At 42.9% G+C, this 9,077-nt stretch overlaps 1 protein-coding gene across 1 annotated transcript in view; it reads right to left on the reverse strand.

Moving 5' to 3' along the window:
• LOC145417462 (high-affinity choline transporter 1-like) overlaps nt 1–9,077 on the reverse strand; it is a 159,940-nt gene that overhangs the window by 47,657 nt on the left and 103,206 nt on the right. The gene's annotated exons all lie outside the window — the stretch shown is intronic.

The following is a 9,077-nucleotide window of genomic DNA, read 5'->3' on the forward strand; positions in this document are numbered from 1 at the left end:
TTTAAAAATTAATTTAAGTACACTCATTGCAGTTTCTAGAATCCATAGTTTATAACTGCTTACTTAGGTCCCACTACGTTATGTGCTCTCAGTCTGTGTTAGTCCGCAGTTCATGAAGACTGTTATGCAGTACAGTATTATCTTGTTGTGGAGCGTGTAATGTCACTTATGGTGGGAAGTTGAAAGACACAACCAAGATAATAGTTTTTTGCATTTAAATCATTTACAAAAACACTGTAATATTCTGCCTATTTTTAAATCACACGAGTTCTGCAAATAACAGTGAAGCGTGGTCATATATTAGAGTCCCATCCGCAGCTGCTTTGGCAGTGCTTTTGGCGATTATGAATACTGAAAAATTAAGTAACATTAAATGAATCCCAGATTTGCACACAGCACTGCACTATGCTTGAAATGAGTGGGATATAGAGTACCGCTATTATTGATGTTGTTTTCTCAAAGTAGTCCTTGATTAGATTTACATACACGATAATTTAAGTGCAAAACAATTATCAATACTTTACTTCAGCCACAAATACATACATCAATGGAAAGTGATGGCAAACTTCTGCATTTTTCAATATGTATGCTAGGTAAGATATCACTACCATCAAAGCGAAGGAGAATACTGTGTGGTGTGCGTGACCTGGGCCACTACGTTCCTATAAAGATACACTGTGTTTTATACTGTGTCCGTGATGAGGAGGGAGGATGCATAATAAAAGACGGGGACGGGGGGAGGCTGGGGAGGTAGTGAAGAAGGGGGGGAGAAGGTGATAGGGAGAAGGAAAATGGGAAATGGAAGAGAAGGAAGGAAGGATGGACAGATATGGGAAGAGATGGAGAGGGGAAAAATGAAGGGAGAGGAGAATTAAAAGAAGGGAGAGAGGAGAGGGAGGAATGCTTTAGGTGGGGGGGGATAGGGACTAGTTAGAGTTTGGGATGAAGGAAGAAATGGTGGATAAGGTGAAATCAGGGAGGTGTATTACTGAGAAAGAGAGAGAGAGAGAGAGAGAGGACGAGTGAAAATAACAAAGAATGAGGGTGAAAAAGTGGAAGGAGAGAAAAGGAAAGAGAAGCATAAAAGAGAAGAAAGAAGGAAAGGAATGAAAAACTAGAAAAGACAATTGGAAGGGATATATGAATGCAGGGAAAAATTTTGATTATAACAACAGTTGAATTATAGACGGAAAATTAAGATGTATATAATTATCAAAAGGAGAGTAACTATATTAAAATAAGGAACAGAAATATGACGACAGAAATATAAAAATGAGTTATAAGAGAACAAATAATTATAACATTAAACATAATATATGAAGGTATAGAAAATATAAAAAAAGAAGGTAATAAAACGGTATATATTACGTGGAAAATACAGAACTACTGGAAAAAAGTCATATAGTAAGAAAGAGACAAAAAGGTAAAAGTCTCCCCTGCGTAGTGTGAAGAAAATGGGAAGAGGGAGGTCGCTTATGAACCACAGGGAGTGATTGGAAAACTTTCTTGCACTCTTGCTTACCCTCACTCCCTCATTTTCTCTCCCTCGCTCACTCTCAACATCACTCCCTCTCACTACCTCCCACCCACAACTGTTTCCAAGATCTCTCCATCTCATACTCACACCTTCTCTCCCACCCTCTCACCCTCAATCTCTTTCATTATCTCCCATTTTCACTCCCACTCACTATCTCTCATCTCACGCCCTCACACTATCTCCCACCCTCATTCCCATTCACTGCCTCTCACACTTACTAACCCTCACTCCTCACTCACACTCAGTTCCCTTACTCCCTTCACTTCCCCATTCCTCACTCACTCCCCCTGACTCACATACTTCCTTATTCATTCTCACTCATTCATTCACACTCAATCACCCATCCTCTTTTCACATCCCCATTACTCACTCACTCACCCTCACTCTAATACTTCCCTATTCATCCTCACTTACACTTCCTCACTCACTCTCACACATCCACCCCGCTCTCCTGACAATTCTACCCTCATAAATCTTTCAGTCTGCAATCAATGGCACGCAGTAAAGTTTTGGCAAATATTTTCGAGATCAGGAATTTAGTCATGCTAATATTTCTTCCCAGCACAGAATAAATGGTCTATAATTCTTCTGGTTGGAAAATAATCATGTTTATGCTATCCTACTTTGAATAAATTATGTCTATCTAGGGCACATACTGATAAATGTGCTTTTTTCTCTACATGAAATAAAAAGACTCCCTTTCCCTTCTTCGTGGACTGTCATTTACTTATACTCTTCCAAAAACATCGTACAGTAAAACACCCTCACCTGCGTGGCGCTCGAACCCACCTCGCCACTGCAGGTCTGATAGATGTGTGTCCATTTCGTAATTATGACGTATTTCTTTTCATATCTACACACCCAGACCTCTTGCAGGTCTCTCTCTCTCTCTCTCTCTCTCTCACACACACACACACACACACACACACACACACACACACACACACGTTACAACACACATTACCAGGGGGAGGAGAAGGAAAAAAAAGAAAAAAAGAAGAAAAAGCAGAAGAAAGACGAATATAAATGAAAAAACCGTGAAAAATGGTCATATGGTCTTCCCTCAGCCTCTTCTCTCACCTTCATATCTTGGGGTGAAAGGTGGAGTGCTTCAGATAGAGTGGCAGAGGTTCCAGGACGAGTGTGTGTTGAGTTATATGTTTGGTGTGGGATTAAATACGCATCTTTCCTGTCTTTCATCTCTCTTCCCCTTGTTATACCTACCTTCCATATCCTATGTGTGTGTGTGTGTGTGTGTGTGTGTGTGCGTAAGGTAAATGATGGTGTTTTGAGCAAAATTTAAAAATCAACTCACGCTTTCTTTATTTCCCCTATGTCTGTCGGCGTCTTAGCTCTTCTTCAGGTGCGTTGGCAACAAGTGACACGGAAAATAGTGGGAAAAACACCTTGCAGGACTGGCGTGGTGAAAGGAAACTCACCAAGAAAGGAGATAAGGATAAAACCGGAAAATGTATCTCGTTAGGACCCGTCATGTCCGCCACTTGTCTGTGTGGCTGTGTGTCTCATTACATCGCCTTTGTATAGCCTTCTCTTAACTTTCCTGTCTCTCCTCCTGCTCCTCTTCCTCCTACTACTCCTGCTCCTGCTTCCGGTCGTCGTCGTCATCGCTTCCTCCTCCTCCTCCTCCTCCTCCTCCTCCTACTACTACTACTGCTCGTGCTTCTGCTCCTGCTCCTCCTCCTCCATATTACCGGGGACCTGCATCTAATTTTCTCCTACACTTCTTTTTCTCTACTCGTTCCTCTTGCCTCTTTTCTTCTCTTTTCCTTTCAGATTTCATCCAACCCCACCTCTCTCTCTCTCTCTCTCTCTCTCTCTCTCTCTCTCTCTCTCTCTCTCTCTCATCACAATTCACACACATTCACGGTTTTTAATATCACCCATTCATCCATTTAATTAATATCTTGTTCTTTTCTCTCGTCTCCCCTCTTTCTTCAAACCGTGTCTGTTTGTCTGTCTGTCTGTCTCTCTCTCTCTCTCTCTCTCTCTCTCTCTCTCTCTCTCTCTCTCTCTCCGTTATTAATGGTCGAGGTTATGAAGATGAAAATTTCCACCATCACCCACATCATTTTTCTTTCCTCCATCTCTTTGTGTTTCTCCTTCTCCTTCTGTTCCTCCTCGTCCTCTCTCTTCTCTTCCTCTTTATTTACTTCCTGAGTTTCCCTCCTCATTTCCGTCCTCTATTATTCTTATTCTTCTCAGTCTATAGTTTTCCATTCTTCCTTTACTTCTTGTCTCCTTTCCTTTACTTTGTCTTACTGTTTTCTCTACTTTCTTTGTTAATTTTCTTTTGTTTTGTTTATGGCTTCTGGTGGTATAGTGGATAGAATGCCCCAGTCGGAGTGAGTTCCTTTACGAGCTGGCTATACTTCGTTCACTTTAACTTGGCACTGATTTTCGTCCTTCTCCAGCCCATTCCCCGTAGCTCAGGGCCATAATAAGTCATTACCACGGCATTATATCCTTTCCTTGGCACTTCTTCGTGACTAGTACCATTTTCAAGAGTTACTGTCTTGTCACAGATCGGAGGGAGAGATGGTAATTTTACGCCTAATTTAAGTGAACAGCGTATAGATTTTTTTTTTTCCCCGACCATATAGTGCCATCAAGGGGACAAAGCCGGTCACCTACCCCTAATAACACTGATCTACCGTAGCCTAGCCTAGGGGCCCTACACCTTGATGAGGGGCATATGGGAGTGGTAATTAGGCTGTTTTTTCTGTGTATTTTCATTTATCGCTGTCAATATTAGTTATTTTTTACGATCAGCTATTGTCATTACTTACTTTATCATCTTCATGCTTTCTTTACGTTTTCTTTGGCAGGCTTTGTTATTTCTTTTTTCCTCCCTCTTCCATTTCTTCTTCTTTTCTTTTCCTGCAATCATCGTATCTTTTTATTCTTAAGTATCTCTGCGTTCTCTGTGCTTCTCTTGCCTGCTTTCCTTTCGTGTTTCTCAATTTCCTTTCTCGCAATCTTTCTTCCTCTGTCCGTCTGTCTTGTTAATTTTTTCTCTTTAATATTCTCTGTGTCTTTCTGCCTGTCTGTCTTCCTGTCTATCACTTCATCGAATTATTCCTTCTCTCTCCCATACCCCGTCATTGTCAGTCTGTTTCTGTCTATTCAGCTTTCTTTTCTTCCCATCTCGCTGTCCGTCTGTCTGTCTTTCCTATTCTCTTTCTTTCTGCCTACACACCTGTCTACATGTCTGTCTGTCTGTCTCTGCTTTACTATTTTCCTCTTAAAAGTCTGTGTCCAGAATTTAAGTCTTTGTACTATTACTGAGACCGTACACCACTTAGAAACGAATGAGATATGTAGGTGATCTGTTCATGTGTGTATTTACGTACGTACACACACACACACACACACACACACACACACACACACACACACACACACACACACTCTCTCTCATTTTCATCAATAAAGGCCGGTTTACCCTCCACCATATACTCCCCTTTCCTTTCCCCTTCCTTCCCTCCCCCCCTTCCCTCCCCCCCTTTCCTTCATCCTTCCTTCCCCCCATCCTTCCTTCCCTCCCCCTCCCGCCTATACTCATTTCATCACGCTGTTTTCTCGCTTTCTTCTTCTCTCTCCAACCCTCTCTCCCTCCCTCCCTTTTTCTCCTCCCTTCGTATCTTTCCTTAACTCTATCTTTCTTGTTCCTCTCTCCCTCCCTCCTTCCTGGTCTCTTTCCCTCACTACCTTCTTCCATTTCTCATTACTTCGCTCCCACCATTTACTCTCTCTCTCTCTCTCTCTCTTTACTATTCCTACCTTCATTCTCTGTCTGTGTCTGTCTGTCTGTGTCTTCATTTTCCCTCCCTCATCACCCCCTTCCCATCCTTCTCTCTCTCTCTCTCTCTCTCTCTCTAGCTCTGCACACTGTGATGGAGACCTACTGTATTTCCTAGTTTCTTCTTTTAACTTTCTTTCAAACACCTTTCAAATCGCAGACATTCTTCTTCACCAATTCATTTGAAACATGATTCGTTTTTTTAATTTTTTTTGGGGGGAGGGAATACTCATAGACTATTTTCACCTGTTTGATTGACTTTTTTTTTTTAAATTCTGGGGGGTTCAAAGGTCAAATAAAAACACACACACACACACACACACACACACACATTAGGGGATCTACGCTCCTGTTTGTACATGGAGACCATTTTGTATTCCCTTATAAATGTTGCCAGTCTTTAATTACGTGTATCTTTCCCTCCCTCCATCCTTCTCTTCCTCCCTCTTTCCCTTCCTGTCCTCCTCCGTTAACCACTTCCGCTCTCAGTCCTTCTTTCTTCTTTCTTTTCATTCAATCATTCCTTCTCTCCCTATCCCACCTCTTTCCATCATCTCCTCTTTCCATACTTTTTTCCCTTCTTTCTCTCCCTTCCTCCTTCTATTCCTCCCTTTCTCATTCTCCCTTCTTTCGTCACTCTCTCCCTCCGTGCTTCCTTTCCTCTCCCTTCTCCTTTCTTTTCTATCCATCACTCCTTCTCTCCCTATCCCACCTCTTTCCATCATCCCCTCTTATTTTCCCCTCCTTTCTCTTACTCTCCCTTCCTCCTTCTATTCCTCCCTTTCTCATTCTCTCCCTTCTTTCGTCACTCTCTCCCTCCGTGCTTCCTTTCCTCTCGTCCTCCTTTCTTTTCTTTTTCACATGTTAATAACTCACATGAATTGGCTCTTTTGTTACTTCCACCCTTCCAATACCTCGTTCTTTTCGCTCTCTCTCTCTCTCTCTCTCTCTCTCTCTCCCCCTCCGCCTTTCTTTCTTTCTTATGTCTCCTTCTCCATTGTATTCTTCATTTCCTCCTCCTCCTCCTCTCCTTTCATTTCCCTCTCTGCTCATTTTTCTCCCGGAACATAACTGATTTTCAACTTCTGATCTCTCTCTCTCTCTCTCTCTCTCTCTCTCTCTCTCTCTCTCTCTCTCTCTTTTAAATCCTCTATATCTTCTAATCAGTCTAAACTTTTCGTACACTCCATCTCATCCTTGTTGCCTCTCTCTCTCTCTCTCTCTCTCTCTCTCTCTCTCAGGCTCATAATAATTCCTGCCTGATCAAAGGTGAAAAAAAGGGCACTATCGCTCCTCATGAAAGATACAGGAAGGATGACAATGAGGGAGAGGAAGGGAAGGGAGAGAGGGAAAGAGGAAGGGGAAACATGGGAGGGAAAGGAGGAAGAAGGGAGGGAGAATGTGTGAGCAGGAGGGAAGAGAATAGGGGAGAGGAGGGGAAAGGAGAGAACGAAGAAAGGAGAGGAGGAGGAAACAAGAGGAGTAGAAAGCAGGAGAAGAAAGGAATGGAAGGAAGAGAGAGTGGGATGAGGGGGAGGAAAAGGAGGAGGAGAGAAAGGAGAAGGATGGAGAAAAGGAAAGAGGAAAGAACGGAGAGATGGAAGGGGGGGAAGGAGAAAAATGGAAAAGATGGGAGGGAGAATATGGAGGTGGAAGGAGGGAGAAAAACGGAGAAAAAGATAGTGAGAGAAGAAGGGAGAGATGCAAGGAAGGAGGGAGGATATAGGAGAAGAATACAGTAGGGGTGGAAGGAAGGAGAAAAGGAAGGGAGGAGGAAGAATTGTGGGAGTAAAGAAGGAATGACGTAGACTGATGGAAGGAAGGAAGGATGGAGAAAGATAATGGAAAGGAAGGAGGAGGAAGGAAGAAAGACGGAGAGAAGGAAGGAGGGAGGGAGAATAATGGAGGGAAGGAAAGAGGGAAGAAGAAAAATATTTTGAAGGAAGAAGGGAGGGAGAATATGGGAAGAGAGATGAAATTATAGGAACAGGGGTTATGATAAATGTGTAAGGGAGGAAAGGGAGAAGGAGGGAGAGAGAGGAGGGAGGGAGAATAGGGGAGAGCAGGAGGAAGGGGAGAAAGGAGGGAGGGACAATAAGGAGGTGAAGGAGGAGGAAGGGAGAGACGTAGGGAGGAAGAAATAAGGGAGGGAACGTGGAGAAAGGGAGGAGAGGAGGGATGAAGGAATGGAAATGGGAGACTAAGAAATGCGAGATGGAGGAAAGGAAATGGTGGAAGAAATTAAGAGGAAAGAGGAGGAAGGACGACAATCACACCGATAGAAGAGGGAGGGAAAAGAACTTCAGAGAGAGAGAGAGAGAGAGAGAGAGAGAGAGAGAGAGAGAGAGTTAAAATGGTTACAGTACCTTTATCCTTGCATGGCAGCATCAAAGATCTCTGCCACTGTAAGGCATGAATGTAATTAAAGCAAGAGGGAGGGAGGGAGGAGGAGGGAAGGAGGGGGAGGAAGAGAGAGGAAGGGAGGGAATGGAAGAGGAAGGGGCGGAAGGAAGGAGGGAGACCACGGGAGAGGAGGAAGGAAGGGAGAGAAAAACGGAGCGAATGTGTCAGAACAAAGGAGAGGAGGGAGGGGAAACAAGGGAGAGGAGAGAGGGAGAGGGAGGGAGGGAAGGAGAGAGAGAGAAGGAAGAAGGGAGAAAAAAAGAAGGAAGAATAAAGGCGGGCTAGATATTTTGAACTTGTTATTTTGCACATATATATCCTTCATTTATAACAGGAATTCTAAACTAGTCATACTGTACGGGAAATAAAACCTACCTGTGTAAAAATTATTATACATTCATTACAGGTAAATGAAATATGACGTATGTTGAAGGTGACTTGGGGTTAATTTCCTGCTTAACGTGAAATCCATTACATAAACAATGACTTCTACTCAAAACTGTATCATTCTTTGCTACTGAGGTCTGAGGTGTGAAGGCAGGACTGAGTAGGGTTGAATGCCCCCAAGTAATGAGTTCTTGTGGTCAAAGGCTAGTTGAAATAATAATAATAATAATAATAAGAAGAAGAAGAAGAAGAAGAATGAGAAGATGAAGAAGAAGACGAAGAGGAAGAAATCGGGATACTGCTGTTTATGCTTTTGCTTGTTAGGACTGTGGTTTAGCTACTTTAGGAGATATTTTAAGGATAGACAAGCAGAAGGAAGAAGGCTGGATGCTTCACGACATAATACCTACGTGTTTGTGAGTTAAAAAGGATTATATCTGTTAAGGCTGAGGGGCGTGTCAAGGAGAAAAGTGATGGATATTCCGTAAGTGTGAAGTATAGACGGAGTAAAAGTGGGCAAACTTTTGTCCGACACTGTACATTCGCCAAAATCTAATCAGACGATGTGCAAATATATCCACATCCCTCCCCTCCTGTAACTCCCTCATCCCCTCCATACACAGTCACATCAGGGGGTGCCACAGAGAGTAAAAGAGGAGGGAGAGAAGAAGAGGAGGAGGAGGAGGAGGAACCACGGAAAATGAGAGGAAGAGGAAAAAAAAAAGGAGAAGAGGAGAGACGAAACTAGATGAGAAGAAAATGTGGAAAAGAACTGAAAAGGAAGAACAGCGAGGAGCGTGGAATAGAAGAAGAGGGGGCGAAGAGTAGAGAAGATAGTGCATAAGTAAAAGGAGTAGAAAAAGAAGGGCAAGAGAGAAAGAAAACGAAGAGATACTAGAGAAGAAAGGAAAAGTGAGACGTGGATGAGGA

Source organism: Coenobita brevimanus, chromosome 110, assembly GCF_032717465.1.
Source record: "Coenobita brevimanus isolate Jiangsu-jjx chromosome 110, ASM3271746v2, whole genome shotgun sequence".
In the NCBI taxonomy this organism is placed as follows: Eukaryota; Metazoa; Arthropoda; class Malacostraca; order Decapoda; family Coenobitidae; genus Coenobita; species Coenobita brevimanus.